Source organism: Zootoca vivipara, chromosome 4 (assembly GCF_965207765.1).
Source record: "Zootoca vivipara chromosome 4, rZooViv2.hap1.1, whole genome shotgun sequence".
NCBI classification, from domain to species: domain Eukaryota; kingdom Metazoa; phylum Chordata; class Lepidosauria; order Squamata; family Lacertidae; genus Zootoca; species Zootoca vivipara.
This window is the reverse complement of record NC_142587.1, coordinates 82,160,869-82,176,090: the sequence shown is the minus strand read 5'-3', so window position 1 is coordinate 82,176,090 and position 15,222 is coordinate 82,160,869. Positions and strand designations below refer to the sequence as shown.

The following is a 15,222-nucleotide window of genomic DNA, read 5'->3' as shown; positions in this document are numbered from 1 at the left end:
CCCCACAAACTCTTATTTGAATACCAGTGACACCCCACGTCACACCCTCCAGTGTTAATTTTACCATCAAAATTTGCTAAATTCCAATTCTTGAGTTTTATCCAAGTTTTGATTTAGTTATTGGTATCATAGATGTGTGGGGCAATATTTATTTTATCTTTGGGAAAACCCAGTTTTGTCCCCAGCTTTCCTTTACCCAGATTTTTACACACACACCCCTTCTGCATCTGGCTGTGCACAGTTTCCCAGAATCTTCCATCCTTCCCCATGCAATCCTATTTACTGGGAACAACAACAATTGAAACAGCTGACCACCCAAATAACTTTGCAGGAACGTTCCCTGAGTGGAGAGACTAATGCTGTGTTTGGATGCTTCTTGGCTTCACCATCCTGGTGTTTGTTATGGCCCTTGCTGAGTGCAGCTGCATCATTCAGAGGTGTCTAATGACAATGCTGACTTGGGAAACCCTAACAGCTGGTGCTGAGAGGACACAAACTACAACCACAGGGAGGATGCATATAGTTGCTGCCTGACTGTGAGAATCCAGCCTTATCATTTGTTTGTTGGGTCAAAAATACTGTATTTTATTATTTCTTAAGTCTGATTGATATTTTCACTGCTACAGTGGTGAATCTAACTGGTGAATTCATAAACTAGCAGAGATTAACTGCTGACTGTGTGGGTTAATCCCCAGTTAGGTCAGCAAACAGGTTTAATATCCAGTTTGGCTCAGATCTGCCATTTTTAACAACTCTGCAAAATTGACAAACCCTTCTCTCCATATACCACAGGCCCCCTTCTCCTTGGTTTAAATCTCCAAGAAGGAGAACAGTGAATCAAGAAACTCTGTCCCAATCTGGGTACTAGTCATAATCTTATTCCACCACATATTAATCTAAATCAGGAATAGGCAACCCGGGTGCCCTCTGGATTTTGTGAGAATCCCAGCCAGCCAGCATAGTCAATAATCAAGAATAGCCGTGCCACAAAATAGCTCTGCAACACACTAGCATTCCACAGCAGATGTTCAAAGGTTTTTTGAGAACGTTGTATGGAAATGGAAATGAAGCTAAAGTGTAAAGGAAATGGCATCTGCTGAATTCTTGCTTGGCATTCTGCTGTTAAATAGGTACAGCGGGAAAACTAGAAATAAATAGCAGTCCTTCAAGCAAGCTCAATTAGAAAAAGTACCGGTACCCACATCTGAAGACATAGTGTTCCAGAAATTAGGGGGGGGCACTTCTTTAGTTTAGAAACAGGGGGAAACCCTCAATTTATCATCTTTTTTTCTTTTCTTCATTAAAAAAAGTAAATGCACAAAGAAGTTTTTCTACTCTTCTTTGCTTCATGCATTTGGGTCATACCAGGGTAATGAACTCAGATTATTAAGATAATGCGGATTTCAGCATTTATGGAAACTTATTCGATAATTATTTTTTAGGGTACGCTTTGGTTGCACAATGTATTCGGGATTTTCGGTCTCATTTCGATTTTTGCCTGGCATGTCTCCCATATTATATACAAAAGCAAGCAGAAATCATTAAAGCTTCAAATTTCACATGCTAAACTGGATGGTGTGATAATGTCTGAACAGTGTGCTCAAACTGGGAGGTGAGAGACAAGCAGAGGAAAGGGTAGTTGAGGTGAGGCGAACAATTTTGAAAGCCTTTATTAATAAGAAATCCTATAACAGCCAAGATTCAGGACGTTCACAAATAGTAACTGTAACCCCAGTGGGATAATAAGCAATTTCTCCTTTTTGATTCTTGCATTATTATCCAGAAGGGCAAATATGCATAAAGAGGTTTTTCAGGTGCAGTGTGAAGAATCCAGAAAGTGTAGAAAGGCCCCATCTGCAGTATACCTTTAAAGCAGTATAGTATCACTTAGACAGTCATGGCTACCCGCAAAGGATCCAGAGAACTATAATCTGTTAAGGGTGCTGAGAGTTGTTAAAAGACTTGTGCCCTCACAGAGCTACAATTCCCAGAATTCCCTGGGAAATGAGATCAACTGCTAAACCATTGCTTTAAATGGGGCCAAAGGGTGTGTGCCGTTTTTGAGAGCTACTTTATTAAAGCCAAAGGGCATGCAATAAAAAAGCAAAGTCAAAGGGTTAAAGTTTCAATCAAGTGTACTGTGGAACTTTTGTCCGAGAAATATTATGCACCGAAGGGTGTAAAGCAGCAAAGCTCTTCTCTCTCTTTTCAAACTATTTGTTTTTACTTTATTCATAAAATAAGAAAATGGACAGAAATGCCACCAACTGAGGACCCCCACCACCACGTTCCAGGCATGTGCAGATAATACCATTTACAAAAATAAAATCCTCCAAAATAAACAGTAATGTAAACAGGGAGGAACTGAGAAGCCTGCTCTCACCCCTCATTTCGAGATCAACTCATACAAAGTAAAACATTCAGAACATATTTGCTTGAACTAAAGCCAAACCATTTAGAGTGTACATAAACAGAAGCATATTTACTAGACCCTAAGATAAAATCATTCTGGAAGTTTCTGTATACTTAAGGAGGACGGGGAAAGCAACCAAGCCAATATGCCAGACTGGCTTGGCTCCTACCAACTTTCACTTGATCTTCTCCATCAACAAAATAAATCATACAATATCCTAAGGACGTAAGAAAAGCCCAGATATATCAGGCCAAAGCCCTGTAACCTGTTCCTTATGGTAGCTAATTGGATGTCTACCATAGCTGCCAAGTTATCCCTTTTTTACAGGGATTTTCCCTTATGCTAAATAGGCTTCCTCGTGAGAAAAGCGAAAACTTGGCAGCTATGATGTCTACCTATGAGAAGCCTGCAAGCAAGGCATGAGGGCAGCAGCCCTCTTCCACTTCCAGCGCTTTGTCTACACCAGGCACCCCTAAACTCGGCCCTCCAGCTGTTTTGGGACTACAATTCCCATCATCCCTGACCACTGGTCCTGTTAGCTAGGGATGATAGGAGTTGACGTCCCAAAACAGCTGGAGGGCCGAGTTTGGGGGTGCCTGTTCTACACAGTACCTCTCATCCTAGAGGAGATGTAAGTTCACAGGCTAAGGTACGTGGCTGAGTGAGTCACTGAAGAGCCACTTTCCATTTCCACCATCCACTGGGGACCCAACAGCAAGCAAGTTGGAGAGCCTCAGCTGGCATCAGGGTGGACTGTTATCAAAGGTCACTTCCAAGTAATTCTACTGGGTTGACATAAGAGAAAGGGGCACATCCTGTGCTTTTATCCTGAGCATTTGGGACTTGCCAATAATAATAATAATAATAATAATAATAATAATAATTTATTATTTATACCCCGCCCATCTGGCCGGGTTCCCCCAGCCACTCTGGGCGGCTTCCAAAAAAACAGAAATTCTAAAATACAGAAATCCATCAAACATTAAAAGCTTCCCTAAACAGGGCTGCCTTGAGATGCCTTCTAAAGGTCTGGTAATTGTTCTCTTTGACCTCTAGTGGGAGGGCATTCCACAGGGTGGGTGCCACTACCGAGAAGGCCCTCTGCCTGGTTCCCTGTAACTTGGCTTCTCGTAATGAGGGAACCGCCAGAAGGCCCTCGGAGCTGGACCTCAGTGTCCGGGCAGAACGATGGGGGTGGAGACGCTCCTTCAGGTATACCGGGATAGGGTGTTAGATTCTTTATCAACTGTTAGTATTTTAAGTATTATTTCTTATCAACTATTAATACCTTAAGCATTCTTATTTTTTAAAAAACAAAACAAAGAGAAACAAAAGTTTTGTCAGTTAAATCACATTATTTGTTCACCCAGAACTCCTGAATTTTTAGTGCTCTGTGTATGTGCATGTGCGATAGAGACCTTAATTTTTCTAGTTGAGGTAAGCTTTTGCTTAATTCATCTCAACATTGTTTGTTTGTTTGTTAAGCTTATTAGTTGCTTGTCACCAAAAAGCTCTTCAAGTGACTTACATTATACCTTGAAGAGCAGTGGGGAGCGGCATATGACGCATTAATACATCTGGTGAGGAATAGCTCAGTCGGAAGAGCATGAGACACTTCATCTCAGCTCAGGGTTGTGGATTCGAGCCCCACATTGAGCGAAAGGTTCCTACATTGCAGGGGGTTTGACTAGATGACCCCCGTGGTCACTTCCAATTCTACAGTTCTATGAATATGCCAGAGACGCGGATGGCACTGTGGGTTAAATCACAGAGCCTAGGGCTTGCTGATCAGAAGGTCGGCGGTTCGAATCCCTGTGATGGGGTGAGCTCCCATTGTTCGGTCCAAGCTCCTGCCAACCTAGCAGTTCGAAAGCACATCAAAGTGCAAGTAGATAAATAGGTACCGCTACAGCGGGAAGGTAAACGCCGTTTCCGTGTGCTGCTCTGATTCGCCAGAAGCCGCTTTGTCATGCTGGCCACATGATCTGGAAGCTGTACACCAGCTCCCTCGGCCAATATAGCAAGATGAACGCCGCAACCCCAGAATTGGTCACGACTGGACCTAATGGTCAGGGGTCCCTTTACCTTTATGAATATGCCATACGATATATTGAGGAAATAAAAAACCCACCCACCCCATAACAATAATAAAAAAAACATCAGAAATACACAAACAATAAACAAAACAATACTCCCACCCACTAACAGACAAAAATAAAAGCTCAACACTGACACCCCCCTCCCTCACCCGAAAAAACATTCACATCAACCCAGTGACTTTCGTTTTCTCCCCATCCATCAAGAAGTCTGGCATCAAGGCCAGCTGCTTTAAAGTAGAGGTAGGTGGGGAGGTTCCTTCAGCATCTCTCTTCTTGTTTCTGAGGCAGCAGCAGTGAAAGCAGAGCAGGAAGTGTCGTGTCACCCGAGGGCAGGAATGATCCACAGGCATAATGCAGGAACGAATCCAGCCCGTCTCTCCCATCAGTGTTCAGCTCTAGGGAGTTCCGACAGCCCTTCCCGACGATTTATTACGACTCATGTCTTGGAGACACTGAGCACATATTCAGAGTCCAGCAGAGATAAAACGCAGACGGAGCCAGGCTGAGGTTGTGTACTAAAAGCTACTTTATTAAGCATAAGGCAGAACAAAAGGAAAACATGTCTCCTCTCGCTGAGAGAAGTCCGAAGAAGAAAAGATACAAACGGAAACAGAATACAGCAAACATCCGCTCCCCGTGATTCCAACAATCTTTGCTGGAATGCATAACACAGGCATGTGACCTGCACAGTGAGAGGAATAGACACCTAACATCAAGATGGCAGAAGTTCTACCTGCTCTGCAGTTGTCCCTGCTGCTGCTGCTCCTCTCCTGCTGCTGGTGCATCACCAAGCCAGTCAACTCTGAATGACCTTTTCCTGAAATTTAAATAACCCTATAACTGTTTGGTTATATTTTTAAAATAGCAGCTGCCAGCCTTGGAACTGAACCAAGGACCACCCTAGCACTTGGAGCACCTGGATACTATCCACAATTCAGACATACAATCTAGCTCCAGGGCAGCATGGCAGATGGCCAACAGAAAGTCACTGACAGACACCCAGAGGTCCAAACTACACCTGTGCTTATTAAGTAGAGGGAGCTTTGTATATTGTTTTTCCTTGACTACAGGGACAAGGGAGCCAGATATCTTTTTGCAAAGGCCATGCTCGTGTAGAGGACAATTCTCTCTTTATCCCCAAGCGACCGGCCTGGGAATTTCCCAAAGGCTGGCCACCTAGCCCAGCATTGCTTCCCCAGGATCAGGGCCTGTTGTGATGGGCCAAAAGCACTGCCCACCCCAGGACTCGGTAAGCAGACAACATAGAGATTAGCCACACAGTCTGGAGGGGTTTTTTTGGGGGGGGGGGAATCCCCATTGGTACCAGTTTTTCCTAATTTTCCTAGCCCTGTATGTGAGGAGAGCAATCTCCATTCTGCTATCAGCAGGGAATTACAAGATAGGATAATAGAATTATAGGGTTGGAAAGGATCCCGAGGATCATCTAGTCCAACCCCGTGCAATGCAGGAATATGCAGCTGTCCTATGCAGGGATCAAACCTGCAACCTTGGTGTTATCAGCACAATGCTCTAACCAACTGAGCTATACAGCAATGGTATGGGATAACTCTCTCCTTCTCAAGTGCTGCCTTCAGAGTGAGAAGTGGATTCCCCTGGTCCTTTAATTACTGAAGGAAAAACAAGTGTGATCTAGTTGGCCCCAAGTTATTTTGACAGACAGCTTTAGTCTGACAAAAACTTCACCTCCCCAGTTTCTGGATTTAGCCAACTTGCTCCAAGAACATAGAAAATGACAGGAGGCAAGGAATGTATCATCTTGGATGTGGACAATTCATGCCCATGCCCCTTCCCCAAATGACAGTGTAATTCTCAACCAGAGCTTTGTTTCCTTTTTAAAATATATCTGGTAAAACGGAAACTTCTAAAAGGGGAAAGACAGTAGTGCAATATGTAATCTTAGACTCTGTGTGTAACAGTTTAACCCCCCCTCCCCGGTAATTATTATTACTTCACTTACTTAACAATGTGGTTAAGCCCACCCTACTGCATTTGGTAGCCCTTCAGGTTATGCTGCTAAATAGGGCCTTGGAACCCAAAGCCTGCTTGGACAGCACCATTGGTCAAAGACATGTTTTCTGCATAATGCAGCTTCATGGCAAAATCCGTCATTCTGCCTAAACCCATTCGCTACTTTGCCTCTTTATGTGACATCCTGACCTCTGACTTACAGCTAGCACGTTCCTGAAGTCATCCTGAAAGAGCTTTGTCAGGTTTTGTGTAATATGGGTAACTGATAACTCTGCGCCCAGCATTAAGAAGCAGCTAAATATTGAAGAGAACATCCTGCTGCGACCAGAATGGGAAAAAAACAACATTGTCGGTCTCATGTCATTATGACATCATCTCACTAGTAAAATTAAACTAAGGGCACACAAGCAAACAGTTTCTTCCTCCAGAGCTTTCATCAGTGTTTCTAAATAAAACCAATATCTCAATTATTATTATTATTATTATTATTATTATTATTTATTTATTTATTTATACCCTGCCCATCTTGCTGGGTTTCCCCAGCCACTCTGGGCGGCTTCCAATAGAAAAATGAAATAAAATAATCTATTAAACATTAAAAGCCTCCCTAAACAGGGCTGCCTTCGGCATTTAATATGTGAATGCCAAAATGTTTATTTTAATACTACATTTTAATATCTATTGCTAGATGAAACAGAACCAAGATGAAACAGAACCAAGAAATCATGACGCCTCTTAGAAACCTACCAACCTACTATAATTTTAAATAGAAGCACTAGCATCATCAACATCCATTGAACCAAAACTGGAACTGGGCTTTTGCAATCAACAAGGCATAGAAATCAAGTGTAGCAAAGGAATAGCAATGGACTTGTTAAATGCTGGGAAATGGAACAACACTGAGCCAATCTAGATTGGGTAACACTGCACTTTTAAAAGAATAAAGAATGATTAAAGGCTGCCCTGGAGGATTTGGTGGTACTACTTCTGCACAGCAGACAAAAAACTGAGTTGTGTGCCAAAGTCCCTAGGTTCAAACCTCCCTTAGCCACAAGGCGACTACGGTAGTTGATTTTAGGCAAGTCAGAATTCCACAACCCTCGCTATCCCCCCACCCCATATGGTAATTATAACATTGTGATCTATGAGAAGCACCATGAACATTTGAAATCAAGCCATCTACAAAAACAGAGACAATAATTTTTAGCCATTTGCAAGCACACAAATAACTACTTACAAGCCTATAATATTCCTCTGAATATCAGGTGCTGGGGATAGAGAACAGTGAGAGAATTGTTGCCTTCAGAAGTTGCAAGGCTCTCAGAAGCGTCCTCCAGGCAGCCACTGCCAGAAACAGAGCTTTGGTCCAATCCAGCAAGGTTTTGTTTAAAAAAATGTGTCTCATTTGCCAAAGCAACTCCCACCTTAAAGGACCATGTGGCATTCCATTCACTTTGTGTTTTTCAGCTCAACTTTGCACAAATTGCCCGTTCTACTTTGCAAGAGCCCCGTGCTAATAATTTAATTGGGCAAAACCGGGTATATAACCCTTTGGAAATAGAAATTCCGTAAACTTTCACCAATTATTATTATTATTATTATTATTATTATTATTATTATTATTATTATTATCAGCATGAGCATGCCTTTGAAATCAAAGGAAGGAGCGGGTATGTTGCACAGTTAGAAGCTTTAGCAGCCGAAAGAATCTAGAAAATATATTTTCTAGCCAAGTATCATGGTTGTTACTAGCAGATTCTCCACCCCAACCTATGCCCTTAGAATTAAAAAGATACCGTATTGTTCAAAGATAAAACCATTTCCATCCCATTTTTTTTAGCAGTGAAAAAGGGGGCTGGGAGAGAAAGGAAGATAACAGGAAGACAGAAGCAGGTAATACAGTTAAGGATATCTACCTGTATCTAGATATGCCGTGGAAACCACCTTCCAATTAAATTTACACAAGACTTTTTTTTGGCTTTCATATATTTTTATTCCATCCTAATGGAATAAGCCTTTATGTGCAAAGAAAACCCTCACTATTGCAAAAGCGGCATGAGCCACTACGTAGTTTTGAGTGACAACTGTAGTCATCTATTACCTGAATGTGTGAAACTGATATAAACAATCATCCCTGTGCTGAGTCATAATGGTTCATTTTCCCTATCAAGTACCCAACAATGAGAGTCAAGCTGCTGGTAATAATCCTATCATGGGTTGGCTTTCACCCATCAAGTGATGGGGAATGGGGGGAAATCTTAGGAGACTGGGAGAAAAATACCTTTTGCTCCCTAAATACCTTTTGCACTGCTGAAGGACACAAAAGAAGCAACTTCCAATCCATATCCCACAAGGGACACTTATCATGGCAGCAAGATAAAGGTAAATTAATGGCTACCATTCCTAGCACCAGAACTGTTGCATTCATGTCTGAAGAATTCAAACCTGGTTTCTCCTCCTCCCCACTTAAGTTGAACCTGTCAACTTATCCACCAGACACCCCAAACTTGTACCTTTCAATTAGTCATCCGTACTGGCAATTGGACAAACTGTGCAAATGCAGGCCACTCAGGGTTGATTTTGGCATATGTTACATGCACTTTCCCCCCATGACCACTGGGTACTTATAAGAGGCCTAACCTTTGTAAGAGGTGCAGCAATAAAACTGCTGGCACATTTGCAAAGCTAAGGAGGGCCTCCTATGGTTTCAAATTGGATGAGAGACCATGTGTTGAGATTCCTGCATTGCAGGGCATTGGACTCAGGCTTCCTCAACCTCAGCCCTCCAGATGTTTTGAGACTACAATTCCCAGCATCCCTGACCACTGGTCCTGCTAGCTAGGGATCATGGGAGCTGTAGGCCAAAAACATCTGGAGGGCCGAGGTTGAGGAAACCTGATCTAGATGACCCTTGGGTCCCTTCCAGCTCTACAATTCTACAATTTTATGAGCAATGCTGTCAATGGAGTCATGCCATATGCCCAGAAGTCTGTGCTTGCGGAAGGGGGAACTTTTTATCATACACTTGGACTAAACAGGAAAACCCTGGTACTCCCAACCTAGTTAGTTTTCATAATGACTGCTCCCCACATCAAATGGGGGGGGGTGTGGTGACTTATGCGCAGTCGCACACAGCCCCCTGGATCCCAGTGCAGCCCCTAGTAGTTCGGACTGGCATCCTCCCCTGGCTGGATACCTGGGGTCTCCGCCTACCTCAGCCAATCGGCCAATCTTGCCAGGGGAGGAGTTGCCATGGGATTGGTCAGGTAAGGGGAGGGATTATCCAGCACACACAAAGAAGGGGATTCTTACCTGGGAACCAGCAGTCAGCTCCAGAGCTTCTCCCACCCACCACACCCTCATCTAAGTCTTAGTTTGCAGGTTAACCTCTTTTTCCACAGGTACGCAGGCGCTGCTACGTTAGGGCCGCTGTTGAAGGGCCGGAAAGGAATTTCCCTGCATTGGCAGGTTTCGCCTTTCCTGTAGCAATACCTCACAACTTTGGCGGTTTCAGGCCTTGAGCGGAATCCTTTTGGCTATCTTCCTAAGGGGGGGGGGTGAGGTGGTGACCTCACCCCCTTTTGCGGCATCAAGATCAGGGTTCCTGTTAAAGGGGTCTTGGGGGGAGGCATCGACCATACACCGAGTGGTTGTCACTGCTCTCCCCTCCAGTGGCGGAGAATGGGGGCGGGCTCTCTCTGCTTGAACATATGTTCTCCAGAGCCAGCCCAACCCCATACATTCTGGATAACCCTGAAGTCCCCCAGATCCCCGGCTGGGGACTGGGAAGGGTAAACACCCAATGCCTGAGCAAAGGTCTGTCTACATCTGAATCTTAATAAAGTTGTGGCCAATTTTAGTCCCATAACACGTTGTCTTGAGTCATTATTCCGCTTGGGGGTTGCCTGGGGTTTGGGGGACTCTGCCTGTCCACACAATGGTATGGCCAAGGAGAATTCTCAACTTTGAATAAATTTTTAAAACTAAATACTGTTTCATCAACAGCTAGCTAGTTACATCAGGCATCCCCAAACTGCGGACCACCAGATGTTTTGGCCTACAACTCCCATGATCCCTAGCTAACAGGACCAGTGGTTGGGGAAGATGGGAATTGTAGTCCAAAACATCTGGAGGGCCGAAGTTTGGGGGTGCCTGATCTATATCATGGTTGCCATTTCCACTTGACTTACTCATGTCTTCCTTCCTTTATACATCATAGAATGTAAGAGCTGGAAGGGACCCAAGGGTCATCTAGTCCAACCACCTCCGATGCAGGAACCTCAGCTAATGCATCCATGACAGATGGCCATCCACAGAAATCGGAAAACTTAGATGGGGAACCCAGCATCAGCTAATCTACATAACCCTAACATTGCCAAACAGAACCCACTGGGCCCATTGCACCCACTTAGACCACAGTGCTCTAATGTACAATTCATTCCGCCTGAGTTTATTTTATTCTTGCTCTAATTCTTTTACTATCCAGTCTGTGTCAAATAATGTTTTCATGCCACATATTGAGAGGACCGATGCTGTGACGCTCTCTTTTGGTATTATCCAAAGATGACAAAGCTAGGTCAAGTTCACTCTGAAAAAGATTATTCTGATGAGCCGATGGCAGCCTCTGCTCTATTTCATGGCCAGTTTTTCAGATTCTCAGAACAATTCCTCTTGAGAAGAAACCTTTGGTGCACTATTAATTCAAAGCTTGTTTGAAGAAATGTGACTTAAACATGTAACTAACTGGATCTCAGCAACCAAACTGATTTCTCATTATTAGCAGACTTCAAAGTGCTGATAATTAACTAATTCTGCCTGCTACATCATTTGCATTCAGAGCCATTATCTTATAATGAACCTCCAACCTGCGTATCAGAGGACAGGAGAATATGGCAAAAAGTAAACATATACTGCAGCTATTTATAGAGCACTTGAAGGTGTTGTCACAATTGCAAGAACACACACATTTAATCCATTTGACCACATATATAAATTATATTCAGCTGGCATCTTACAAGTATTACATCCTTATATATACTCACTTCCACGTTAGAGTTCAAAGAATCATAGAATTGTAGAGTTGGAAGGGACCCCTACTCTAGTCCAACTCCCTGCAATGCAGGAATCTCAGCTATATCACCCATGACAGATGGCCACCCAACCTCTGCTTAAAAACCTCAGGGCTGGGGACCTAATTTGGCCCTCCAGGCATCTCTATTTGGACCTCGGGACTCTCCATAGGCCACACCCTCCTTGGATCCTTTTGCCTGGCTGGAAGGCATCCTTCAACTGGGAACTGGCCTGGGAACTCTTGCTTGTTTGGAATGTAGCCTATTGTGCAAATGTAAGGTGCACAAGCTTTGCCCCAGTGGCCCCCGGAAGGCTGACCACAACGAAATGTGGCTCTTGGATGAAAAAGGTCCTTATCCCCATTACACAGAAATAGCCCTCCCCTGTGACCAAGATCTTAGTCTAAGATTTACATACTCACAAATAAGTCCTGCTTAATTCAAGCAAATTCATGTTCTGATACAAGGCCATAAATGGCAACTATCATTCCTTCAGACTGGCCAACCATTTTGGCCTGGCGAAAAACTATAGCATGAGAAGAGCCTTGAAGGGCTAGACCAAAAATCCATCGAGTCCAGAATCCAGCTGTCAACAGCAACCAGCCAGAAACTTCTGGGAAGCTTACAAAAAAAATCACAAACTCTTCCTGGCTGCAAGAGAAGACTTGCTGCTTCTACACTAGACCTTTTTGTGCCATCTTTTGTCCAATCTATTTTTCTTTATTTTTACGGAGCCAACTAGACAGCATTGCTATCAGATTGTAGCTTCCCCCGTTTCTTTGTTTTCCATTTCCTCCTTCCCTTCCCTTCCCATCTCTGATCTGATTTGTTGCTATTTTATTCTAATAAAAGACAGTGGCAGTATCAGCCTGTCTAATGTGGGCAGGTAAAATGCTGTCAAAGCTTCTAAGGGCTCCTGTGTCTGTAATTAAACCCTGTTTTAAGGCTCAGGCCGTTTGAGTGTCTCCTGATGTACATGGGTGGGAGATTAGTGATGAACAGCATCTCTTAACAGCCCCAATGTCCATTTCCAATCCTGTGAAGGAGAACGGTTTAATTATTTGATTTCCCATCTTTTAGTTCTTCTTCATAGTGAAGTAGTGCTACTGTTTTTTTTACTATGTTATTTTTAAGACAAAGTCATATAGTTGAAAACTACATAAATGTAAACATAAGCAAAACTCACCGCACCACCTACAGCTAAAACACAGATTTAAAAATGGAGAGACGAAGTATATTTAAGTTATTTAAAAGGTCTGAGACCAGCAATAAAACTGCCAGCGCATTTTTAAGCTAAGCAGCGTTCAGTATGGTTTGCCATTGGATGGGGGGCTGTGTGTAGAGATTTCTGCATTGCGGGGGGTTGGATTAGATGACCCTCGGAGTCCCTTCCACTCAGAAGTAATCTCCACTAAGTTCACTGGATCTTCCACTTGGGTTAATGGGCACAGCATTATAGTTCAATGCACAGGATTGTGACCTACTTACCTTGGAGCAGCAGTAAATGGTGTTGGAGAAAAGAGGTGCTTACCTGATCTCCAAGCAGGTGAGATGCTGTGGCTTAATGGGAGGAAGAGGAGGAGGACGGTGAAGTGGGCAGCGTGGGGCAAACACACTGGCAGGGGTGCAAGATTGGGATCTACTGGTGTGTTTGCACCTTAACACCTTTCCTGCTGCCCCACCCTCCCAGTAAGCAGCTTTGCTCACTCACCTGCCAGGTCAGGTAAATTCTCCCCCAAAGGCCACACCACCTGCTACTGCTTGAGAGTAATTCCCAATGTATTCAGTGGAGCTTACGTCTGAGTAGGCCTAAATAACATTGCTCTGTGAGACATTTTATTTTTAAAATGCCAGCTATTTTTTGTTTTGAGTCTTTTCTTTTGAGAAGTTGGGATAAATTAGAGTAACTTTCCAGATTTCCAATAAAGTTGCTGTATTATACTATTAATAGACAGTACACGGATGCAGAAAAGCATGGAACTTCCTCTCTCCTAAGGACGGCCAACCTTGTTTTGAAATTTTACCATCAACGATCCCTTCAGCTCTAGGACAGCCTCATTCCAAGAATGCAGCCCTTTTGTTTAACAATGGAAAATCTGTAACTGTCGAAGTACTTCTGTGATTAAAAACATTGTGATTTTGGAAAAGAAAAAAGAAAGCAAGGCCCTTCTTCACTAATAAGACAGGACGCAGCCCTCTGTGCCTGAAATCATTTTGTTGCCAGTTTAAAATTTAGTTTAAAATAAACATTTTACCTGTAGAAATGAAAGCTGAATTTTTATCTTCCTTAGAGAGCCAACGTAGGGCAGTAGCCAAGAGACTGGTCAAACAACTGTATTCATTCTGAGGGGAAGTGTGCTAAAAACTGGGCACTTATTTTGAAGAAAAAGCAGCTATAGGCCCCTATCAAGCAGGATTTGGGCTCAGGGTCAGTTTCCTGTTGAAAACTGGGACACCCCCCTAAATTTCACCTATACACTCATGTGTTTTGAACTGGTGGTGACTATGGGCGTAGCCAGGATTTTGTTGGGGGAGGCAGGCCTTTTGCTTTGGGGGGGGGAGAACCCCAGTTTGCTATGTATTTTTATTGAGTTTTATTGATGGGGGGCAACTGCCCTCCCTGCCCCCATTTGGCTACACCCATGATGGTGACTTACTAGGAAAAGACCTTGGAGTCATAGTGGATAGCTCAGTGAAGACACTGACTTTGTGAAAAAGGCAAATTCAATTCTAGCAATCATTAGGAAAGGAATTGACAATAAATTGCCACTGTCATAATGCCATTATACAAGCACCTTTTGGAAATATGCAGCTAGGAATCGGGATTTTATTATCAGCATAAGTTCATTGGTGTTAAAACAGCGCATCAAGAAGTACAAACTTCTGTGATATAAAAAACACCAATTATCCACATGAGCAAAAAACAAAAAGCAGAATCTGACAGCCAAACAAAACAATTCCCAACAACATCTGGAAAAGCCTGGATCTGCCAGACCACTGGAAATCAGCGTTTATTTGCACACGCCTTGCAAAATAGCTTAATAAAGCCAGTATGTCAAATGGTGACTGTCTGTTCTCCAAAGATCATTGTGGCTCCAACAATCAAAGAAGGAACAGCAACAGGGAGCTTGCTTCACACTCACCCTACCTGTGCCGCCTTACTCCCTCTCCCTCTTAGGGGACCAAGGATCAATGGGAAGATACTTTCGCTTCTACCAAAAAGATCACTGTGGCTGCAACAATCAAAGAAGGAACAGCTCTACCTCCACCGCCTAACTCAGTGATGGCAAACCTATGACACGCGTGTCAGACGTGACACGCAGAACCCTCACTGCTGGCACGTGCCCCATTGGCCCATTCACGCTGTTGTTGTTGCCCCCCCCCAATTTGTTCTCCCGCTCCTCCTCACGCTACATCTTGTCTCCTCTGTTAAAACCCGGATCCTTTTTTGTTTGTTTGTTGCTGATAGCCAGAGATTGGTTTTTTAACTGCTTTGGCAGACGATGATTAGGTGTAACAGCGTTCATTTTTTAACCCGTTCTGTGCTGGGTTTTTTTGGGGGGGGGCACTTTGGCAGACTATGTCAGTGCTGTGTGTTAGCTCCAGCGAAGGTATTATTCGTCATTTATTTCTGTTCTCTTCTCCCCCCCAA

The 15,222-nt window shown here is 43.5% G+C and overlaps 1 protein-coding gene across 1 annotated transcript in view; it reads right to left on the bottom strand.

Moving 5' to 3' along the window:
• Nucleotides 1-15,222, bottom strand: part of ARHGAP20 (Rho GTPase activating protein 20) — an 80,326-nt gene that overhangs the window by 28,288 nt on the left and 36,816 nt on the right. The window lies entirely within an intron of this gene.